The sequence below is a fragment of the Ranitomeya variabilis genome, unplaced genomic scaffold (assembly GCF_051348905.1).
Source record: "Ranitomeya variabilis isolate aRanVar5 unplaced genomic scaffold, aRanVar5.hap1 Scaffold_109, whole genome shotgun sequence".
Taxonomy (NCBI): Eukaryota; Metazoa; Chordata; class Amphibia; order Anura; family Dendrobatidae; genus Ranitomeya; species Ranitomeya variabilis.
Window position 1 is genome coordinate 57,685 of NW_027507938.1, and position 9,614 is coordinate 67,298.

The window sequence follows — 9,614 nt, forward strand, 5'->3', positions numbered from 1 at the left end:
CTACACGCTACACGCTACACGCTACACTCTACACCCTACACGCTACACCCTACACTCTACACCGTACACTCTACACGCTACACGCTACACTCTACACCCTACACCCTACACGCTACGCGCTACACTCTACACCCTACACGTCTACATGCTACACGCTACACTCTACACTCTACACACTAAACGCTACACCCTACACCCTACACGCTACACGCTACACTCTACAACCTACACGCTACACGCTACACTCTACACGCAACACGCTACACTCTACACCCTACACTCTACACGCTACACTCTACACCCTACACTCTACACGCTACACGCTACACTGTACACCCTACATGCAACACGCTACACTCTACACCCTACACGCTACACTCTACACGCTACACGCTACATGCTACACTCTACACTCTACACCATACACCCTACACGCTACACACTATACTCTACACCCTACACGCTACACGCTACACACTACACGCTACACGCTACACCCTACACGCTACACGCTACACCCTACACGCTACACGTTACACTCTACACCCTACACCCTACACACTACACCCTACACGCTACACGTTACACTCTACACCCTACACGCTACACTCTACACCCTGCTCCCTACACGCTACACGCTACACCCTACACGCTACACGCTACACCGTACACACTACACGTTACACTCTACACCCTACACTCTACACCCTACACTCTACACGCTACACTCTACACCCTACACTCTGCACTCTACACCCTACACCCTACACGCTACACTCTACACCCTACACCCTACACGCTACACACTACACGCTACACCCTACACACTACACGCTACACTCTACACCCTACACGCTACACGCTACACCCTACACCCTGCACCCTACACGCTACAATCTACATGCTACACGCTACACCCTATACGCTAGACGCTACACTCTACACACTACACGATACACGCTACACCCTACACGCTACACCCTACACTCTACACCCTACACCCTACACGCTACACGCTACACCCTACACGCTACACCCTACACTCTACACCCTACACCCTACACGCTACACGCTACACCCTACACGCTACACGTTACACTCTACACCCTACACCCTACACTCTACACCCTACACCCTACTCTCTACACGCTATATTCTACACCCTACACGCTACACTCTACACCCTACACGCTACACGCTACACTCTACACCCTAGACGCTACACTCTATACCCTACACTCTACACGCTACACCCTACAACCCTACACTCTACATGCTACACCCTACACCCTACACTCTACATGCTACACGCTACACGCTACATGCTACACGCTACACCCTACACGCTACACGCTACACACTACATGCTACACCCTACACTCTACACCCTACACGCTACACTCTACACTCTACACCCTACACGCTACACCCTACACTCCACACCCTACACCCTACATGCTACACGCTACACCCTACACGCTACACATTACACTCTAAACCCTACACTCTACATCCTACACCCTACACTCTACACCCTACACGCTACACGCTACACTCTACACCCTACACGCTACACGCTACACCCTACAAGCTAAACGCTACAAACTACACGCTACATATTACACTCTACACCCTAGCGTGTAGCGTGTAGGGTGTAGAGTGTAGCGTGTAGCATGTAGCGTGTAGGGTGTATGGTGTAGAGTGTAGCATGTAGCGTGTAGGGTGTAGAGTGTAGCGTGTAGGGTGTAGTGTAGCATGTAGCGTGTAGGGTGTAGGGTGTAGAGTGTAGAGTGTAGCATGTAGCGTGTAGATTGTAGGGTGTATCGTGTAGGGTGTAGAGTGTAGCATGTAGGGTGTAGGGTGTAGAGTGAAGGGTGTAGCGTGCAGAGTGTAGCGTGTAGCGTGTACGGTGTAGGGTGTAGCGTGTAGCGTGTAGCTTGTAGGGTGTAGAGTGTAGCGTGTAGCGTGTAGGCTGTAGCGTGTAGGGTGTAGCATGTATCGTGTAGGGTGTAGAGTGTAGCATGTAGCGTGTAGAGTGTAGGGTGTAGCGTGTAGCGTGTGTAGGGTGTAGGGTGTAGAGTGTAGCGTGTAGCGTGTAGGGTGTAGAGTGTAGGGTGTAGGGTGTAGAGTGTAGCATGTAGGGTGTAGCGTGTAGGATTTAGGGTGTAGGGTGTAGAGTGTAGGGTGTTGCGTGTAGGGTGTAGGGTGTAGCGTATAGCGTGTAGGGTGTAGGATGTAGAGTGTAGCGTGTAGGGTGTAGAGTGTAGCGTGTAGAGTGTAGCATGTAGCGTGTAGGTTGTAGAGTATAGAGTGTAGCGTGTAGGGTGAAGCATGTAGGGTGTAGGGTGTCGGGTATAGCGTGTAGGGTGTAGGGTGTAGAGTGTAGGGTGTAGCGTGTATGGTGAAGAGTGTAGCGTGTAGCGTGTAGAGTGTAGCGTGTAGGGTGTAGGGTGTAGCGTGTAGCGTGCAGTGTAGCGTGTAAGGTGTAGAGTGTAGCGTGTTGCGTGTAGGGTGTAGAGTGTAGCGTGTAGCGTGTAGAGTGTAGAGTGTAGCGTGTAGCGTGTAGAGTGTAGCGGGTAGGGTGTAGAGTGTAGCGAGTAGCGTGTAGGGTGTAGGGTGTAGAGTGCAGGGTGTAGGGTGTAGGGTGTAGAGTGTAGCGTGTAGGGTGTAGCGTGTAGCATGTAGCGTGTAGCGTGTAGCATGTAGAGTGTAGCGTGTAGGGTGTAGAGTGTAGCGTGTAGGGTGTAGCGTGTAGCGTGTAGCGTGCAGGATGTAGAGTGTAGCGTATAGCGTGTAGGGTGTAGAGTGTAGGGTGTAGCAGGTAGCGTGTAGAGTGTAGCGTGTAGGGTGTAGGGTGTACAGTGTAGGGTGTAGCGTGTAGCATGTAGGGTGTAGGGTGTAGCGTGTAGCGTGTACCGTGTAGCGTATAGAGTGCAGCGTGTAGGGTGTAGAGTGTAGCGTGTAGTGTGTAGCGTGTAGGGTGTAGGGTGTAGCGTGTAGGGTGTAGAGTGTAGCGTGTAGGGTGTAGAGTGTAACATGTAGCGTGTAGGCTGTAGGGCGTAGCGTGTAGCGTGTACCGTGTAGCGTGTAGAGTGTAGTGTGTAGGGTGTAGAGTGTAGCGTGTAGGGTGTAGAGTGTAGCGTGTAGCGTGTAGCGTGTAGAGTGTAGCGTGTAGGGTGTAGCGTGTAGAGTGTAGTGTGTGGCGTGCAGGGCGTAGGGTGTAGCGTGTAGGGTGTAGGGTGTAGAGTGTAGGGTGTAGCATGTAGGGTGTAGGGTGTAACATGTAGCGTGTAGGCTGTAGGGCGTAGCGTGTAGCGTGTACCGTGTAGCGTGTAGAGTGTAGTGTGTAGGGTGTAGAGTGTAGCGTGTAGGGTGTAGAGTGTAGCGTGTAGCGTGTAGCGTGGAGTGTAGCGTGTAGGGTGTAGCGTGTAGAGTGTAGTGTGTGGCGTGCAGGGCGTAGGGTGTAGCGTGTAGGGTGTAGGGTGTAGAGTGTAGGGTGTAGCATGTAGGGTGTAGGGTGTAGGGTGTAGCGTGTAGGGTGTAGAGTGTAGCATGTAGGGTGTACGGTGTAGAGTGTAGGGTATAAGCTGTAGCGTTTAGCGTGTAGAGTGTAGCGTGTAGCGTGTAGGGTGTAGGGTGTAGAGTGTAGCGTGTAGGGTGTAGTGTAGAGTGTAAAGAGTAGGGTGTAGGGTGTAGAGTGTAGGGTGTAGGGTGTAGAGTGTAACGTGTAGCGTGTAGGGTGTAGCGTGTAGGGTGTAAAGTGTAGGGTGTAGCGTGTAGGTTGTAGCGTGTAGCGTGTAGGGTGTAGGGTGTAGAGTGTAGGGTGTAGCGTGTAGGGTGTAGCGTGTAGCGTGTAGCGTGTAGCTTGTAGGGTGTAGAGTGTAGCGTGTAGCGTGTAGGCTGTAGCGTGTAGGGTGTAGCATGTATCGTGTAGGGTGTAGAGTGTAGCATGTAGCGTGTAGAGTGTAGGGTGTAGCGTGTAGCGTGTGTAGGGTGTAGGGTGTAGAGTGTAGCGTGTAGCGTGTAGGGTGTAGAGTGTAGGGTGTAGGGTGTAGAGTGTAGCATGTAGGGTGTAGCGTGTAGGATTTAGGGTTTAGGGTGTAGAGTGTAGCGTATAGCGTGTAGGGTGTAGGATGTAGAGTGTAGCGTGTAGGGTGTAGCGTGTAGCGTGTAGAGTGTAGCATGTAGCGTGTAGGTTGTAGAGTGTAGAGTGTAGCGTGTAGGGTGAAGCATGTAGGGTGTAGGGTGTCGGGTATAGCGTGTAGGGTGTAGGGTGTAGAGTGTAGGGTGTAGCGTGTATGGTGTAGTGTAGCGTGTAGCGTGTAGAGTGTAGCGTGTAGGGTGTAGGGTGTAGCGTGTAGCGTGCAGAGTGTAGCGTGTAAGGTGTAGAGTGTAGCGTGTTGCGTGTAGGGTGTAGAGTGTAGCGTGTAGCGTGTAGAGTGTAGAGTGTAGCGTGTAGCGTGTAGAGTGTAGCGGGTAGGGTGTAGAGTGTAGCGAGTAGCGTGTAGGGTGTAGGGTGTAGAGTGCAGGGTGTAGGGTGTAGGGTGTAGAGTGTAGCGTGTAGGGTGTAGCGTGTAGCATGTAGCGTGTAGCGTGTAGCATGTAGAGTGTAGCGTGTAGGGTGTAGAGTGTAGCGTGTAGGGTGTAGCGTGTAGCGTGTAGCGTGCAGGATGTAGAGTGTAGCGTATAGCGTGTAGGGTGTAGAGTGTAGGGTGTAGCAGGTAGCGTGTAGAGTGTAGCGTGTAGGGTGTAGGGTGTACAGTGTAGGGTGTAGCGTGTAGCATGTAGGGTGTAGGGTGTAGCGTGTAGCGTGTACCGTGTAGCGTATAGAGTGCAGCGTGTAGGGTGTAGAGTGTAGCGTGTAGTGTGTAGCGTGTAGGGTGTAGGGTGTAGCGTGTAGGGTGTAGAGTGTAGCGTGTAGGGTGTAGAGTGTAACATGTAGCGTGTAGGCTGTAGGGCGTAGCGTGTAGCGTGTACCGTGTAGCGTGTAGAGTGTAGTGTGTAGGGTGTAGAGTGTAGCGTGTAGGGTGTAGAGTGTAGCGTGTAGCGTGTAGCGTGTAGAGTGTAGCGTGTAGGGTGTAGGGTGTAGAGTGTAGGGTGTAGCATGTAGGGTGTAGGGTGTAGGGTGTAGCGTGTAGGGTGTAGAGTGTAGCATGTAGGGTGTACGGTGTAGAGTGTAGGGTATAAGCTGTAGCGTTTAGCGTGTAGAGTGTAGCGTGTAGGGTGTAGGGTGTAGAGTGTAGCGTGTAGGGTGTAGTGTAGAGTGTAGAGAGTAGGGTGTAGGGTGTAGAGTGTAGGGTGTAGGGTGTAGAGTGTAACGTGTAGCGTGTAGGGTGTAGCGTGTAGGGTGTAAAGTGTAGGGTGTAGCGTGTAGGGTGTAGCGTGTAGCGTGTAGGGTGTAGGGTGTAGAGTGTAGGGTGTAGCGTGTAGGGTGTAGCGTGTAGCGTGTAGCGTGTAGGTTGTAGGGTGTAGAGTGTAGGGTGTAGAGTGTAGCGTATAGTGTGTAGCGTGTAGCGTGTAGATTGTAGCGTGTAGGGTGTAGGGTGTAGGGTGTACCGTGTAGGGTGTAGCATGTAGCGTGTAGCGTGTACAGTGTAGCATGTAGGGTGTAGCAAGTAGCGTGTATTGTGTAGGGTGTAGAGTGTAGCATGTAGCGTGTAGAGTGTAGGGTGTAGCGTGTAGGTTGTAGAGTGTAGCGTGTAGAGTGTAGAGTGTAGCGTGTAGGGTGTCACTTTTTCCTCTGATGAAGACGCTTGAGTAGCGTCGATACGCGTGGGGTAAAGGGCTTCCTTTGTTTTTTTCCCGAGGGACAGGACTTGGGTAACTTATCTTTACAACTGCTGTGGAATTGCACCTATTTACTTCTTGCATGGCCTGGCATTTTTCCAAGCCTTAGGACAATGGATCCTGATTCTTTGTATTTCCACAAGGCGTCTGTATGCATACATTTATCCAAATAACTAGGATTTTGTAGTACTGCAGCATATCTATTTCCCTGATTACCTTTCTATAGGGGTCTGCTTTCATTTGCTTACCAACTGTGCGCACGCATGCTGTGTTGAACAAAATAGGATCCATGATGTATTTCTTCCAGATACTAGGCTGGAGTATATGTTTCCTGTCATAGTACTCAGGGGGTCACAGTTGGCAGTAAACAATAGGCTTCTTATATGTAGATTTGACTAAGATTGGTGTACCTGCATACCTAGCAATTTTTTCTCTCTGGTTATTTCTCCTGTCTCACATATGCTGTAAAGTATTAGCTTCCTTCATTCCCTCGGGTAAAATTACTTATGGCCTATTCAGCCATACTAGTGTTTTAAATGTTTTTAAATGCATGTTTTGCCTGGTTCTGTTTGTGGATTACTGTTTTTGTACAATAACATTGACTATTTAACGTGGATCCCATTGGTTTGCATATCCTTTTCTTTTTGTGTTTAGTGTGTAGTGTGTAGCTTAACCCTACACGCTACACGCTACACGCTACACTCTACACCCTACACGCTACACCCTACACTCTACACCGTACACTCTACACGCTACACGCTACACCCTACACCTTACACGCTACACTCTACACCCTACACGCTACACTCTACACTCTACACGCTACACGCTACACCCTACACTCTACACGCTACACGCTACACTCTACACGCTACACGCTACATGCTACACTCTACACTCTACACCCTACACCCTACACGCTACACGCTACACTCTACACCCTACACGCTACACTCTACACGCTACACGCTACACCCTACACCTTACACGCTACACTCTACACCCTACACGCTACACTCTACACTCTACACGCTACACGCTACACTCTACACCCTACACTCTACACGCTACACGCTACACCCTAGACGCTACACTCTATACCCTACACTCTACACGCTACACCCTACACCCTACACTCTACATGCTACACCCTACACCCTACACTCTACATGCTACACGCTACACGCTACATGCTACACGCTACACCCTACACGCTACGCACTACACACTACATGCTACACCCTACACCCTACACCCTACACGCTACACGCTACACGCTATACTCTACACCCTACACGCTACACTCTACACGCTACACCCTACACCCTACACTCTACATGCTACACCCTACACCCTACACTCTACATGCTACACGCTACACGCTACATGCTACACGCTACACCCTACACGCTACGCACTACACGCTACATGCTACACTCTACACTCTACACCCTACACGCTACACGCTATACTCTACACCCTACACGCTACACTCTACACGCTACACCCTACACGCTATACTCTGCACGCTACACGCTACACTCTACACCATACACGCTACACCCTACACTCTACACCCTACACCCTACACGCTATACCCGACACCCTACACCCTACATGCTTCACCCTACACGCTACACTCTACACTCTACACCCTACACCCTACACGCTACATGCTACACCCTACACGCTACACTCTACACCCTACACTCTACACGCTACACACTACACGCTACACGCTACACCCTACACGCTACACGCTACACCCTACACGCTACACGTTACACTCTACACCCTACACCCTACACGCTACACGCTACACCCTACACGCTACACGTTACACCCTACACCCTACACGCTACACTCTACACCCTGCACCCTACAGGCTACAATCTACACCCTACACCCTACACGCTACACGCTACACGCTACACTCTACACCCTACACGCTACACCCTACACTCTACACCGTACACTCTACACGCTACACGCTACACTCTACACCCTACACCCTACACGCTACGTGCTACACTCTACACCCTACACGTCTACATGCTACACGCTACACTCTACACTCTACACACTAAACGCTACACCCTACACCCTACACGCTACACGCTACACTCTACAACCTACACGCTACACGCTACACTCTACACGCAACACGCTACACTCTACACCCTACACTCTACACGCTACACTCTACACCCTACACTCTACACGCTACACGCTACTCTGTACACCCTACATGCAACACGCTACACTCTACACCCTACACGCTACACGCTACACGCTACATGCTACACTCTACACTCTACACCATACACCCTACACGCTACACACTATACTCTACACCCTACACGCTACACGCTACACACTACACGCTACACGCTACACCCTACACGCTACACGCTACACCCTACACGCTACACGTTACACTCTACACCCTACACCCTACACACTACACCCTACACGCTACACGTTACACTCTACACCCTACACGCTACACTCTACACCCTGCTCCCTACACGCTACACGCTACACCCTACACGCTACACGCTACACCGTACACACTACACGTTACACTCTACACCCTACACTCTACACCCTACACTCTACACGCTACACTCTACACCCTACACTCTGCACTCTACACCCTACACCCTACACGCTACACTCTACACCCTACACCCTACACGCTACACACTACACGCTACACCCTACACACTACACGCTACACTCTACACCCTACACGCTACACGCTACACCCTACACCCTGCACCCTACACGCTACAATCTACATGCTACACGCTACACCCTATACGCTAGACGCTACACTCTACACGCTACACGATACACGCTACACCCTACACGCTACACCCTACACTCTACACCCTACACCCTACACGCTACACGCTACACCCTACACGCTACACCCTACACTCTACACCCTACACCCTACACGCTACACGCTACACCCTACACGCTACACGTTACACTCTACACCCTACACTCTACACCCTACACCCTACTCTCTACACGCTATATTCTACACCCTACACGCTACACTCTACACCCTACACGCTACACGCTACACTCTACACCCTAGACGCTACACTCTATACCCTACACTCTACACGCTACACCCTACAACCCTACACTCTACATGCTACACCCTACACCCTACACTCTACATGCTACACGCTACACGCTACATGCTACACGCTACACCCTACACGCTACACGCTACACACTACATGCTACACCCTACACCCTACACCCTACACGCTACACGCTACACTCTACACCCTACACGCTACACCCTACACCCTACACCCTACACGCTACACGCTACACTCTACACCCTACACGCTACACCCTACACTCTACACCCTACACGCTACACCCTACACTCTACACCCTACACGCTATACGCTACACTCTACACCCTGCACGCTACACGCTACACCCTACACGCTACACTCTACACCCTACACACTACACCCTACACTCTACACCCTACACGCTACACTCTACACTCTACACCCTACACGCTACACCCTACACTCCACACCCTACACCCTACATGCTACACGCTACACCCTACACGCTACACATTACACTCTAAACCCTACACTCTACATCCTACACCCTACACTCTACACCCTACACGCTACACGCTACACTCTACACCCTACACGCTACACGCTACACCCTACAAGCTAAACGCTACAAACTACACGCTACATATTACACTCTACACCCTAGCGTGTAGCGTGTAGGGTGTAGAGTGTAGCGTGTAGCATGTAGCGTGTAGGGTGTATGGT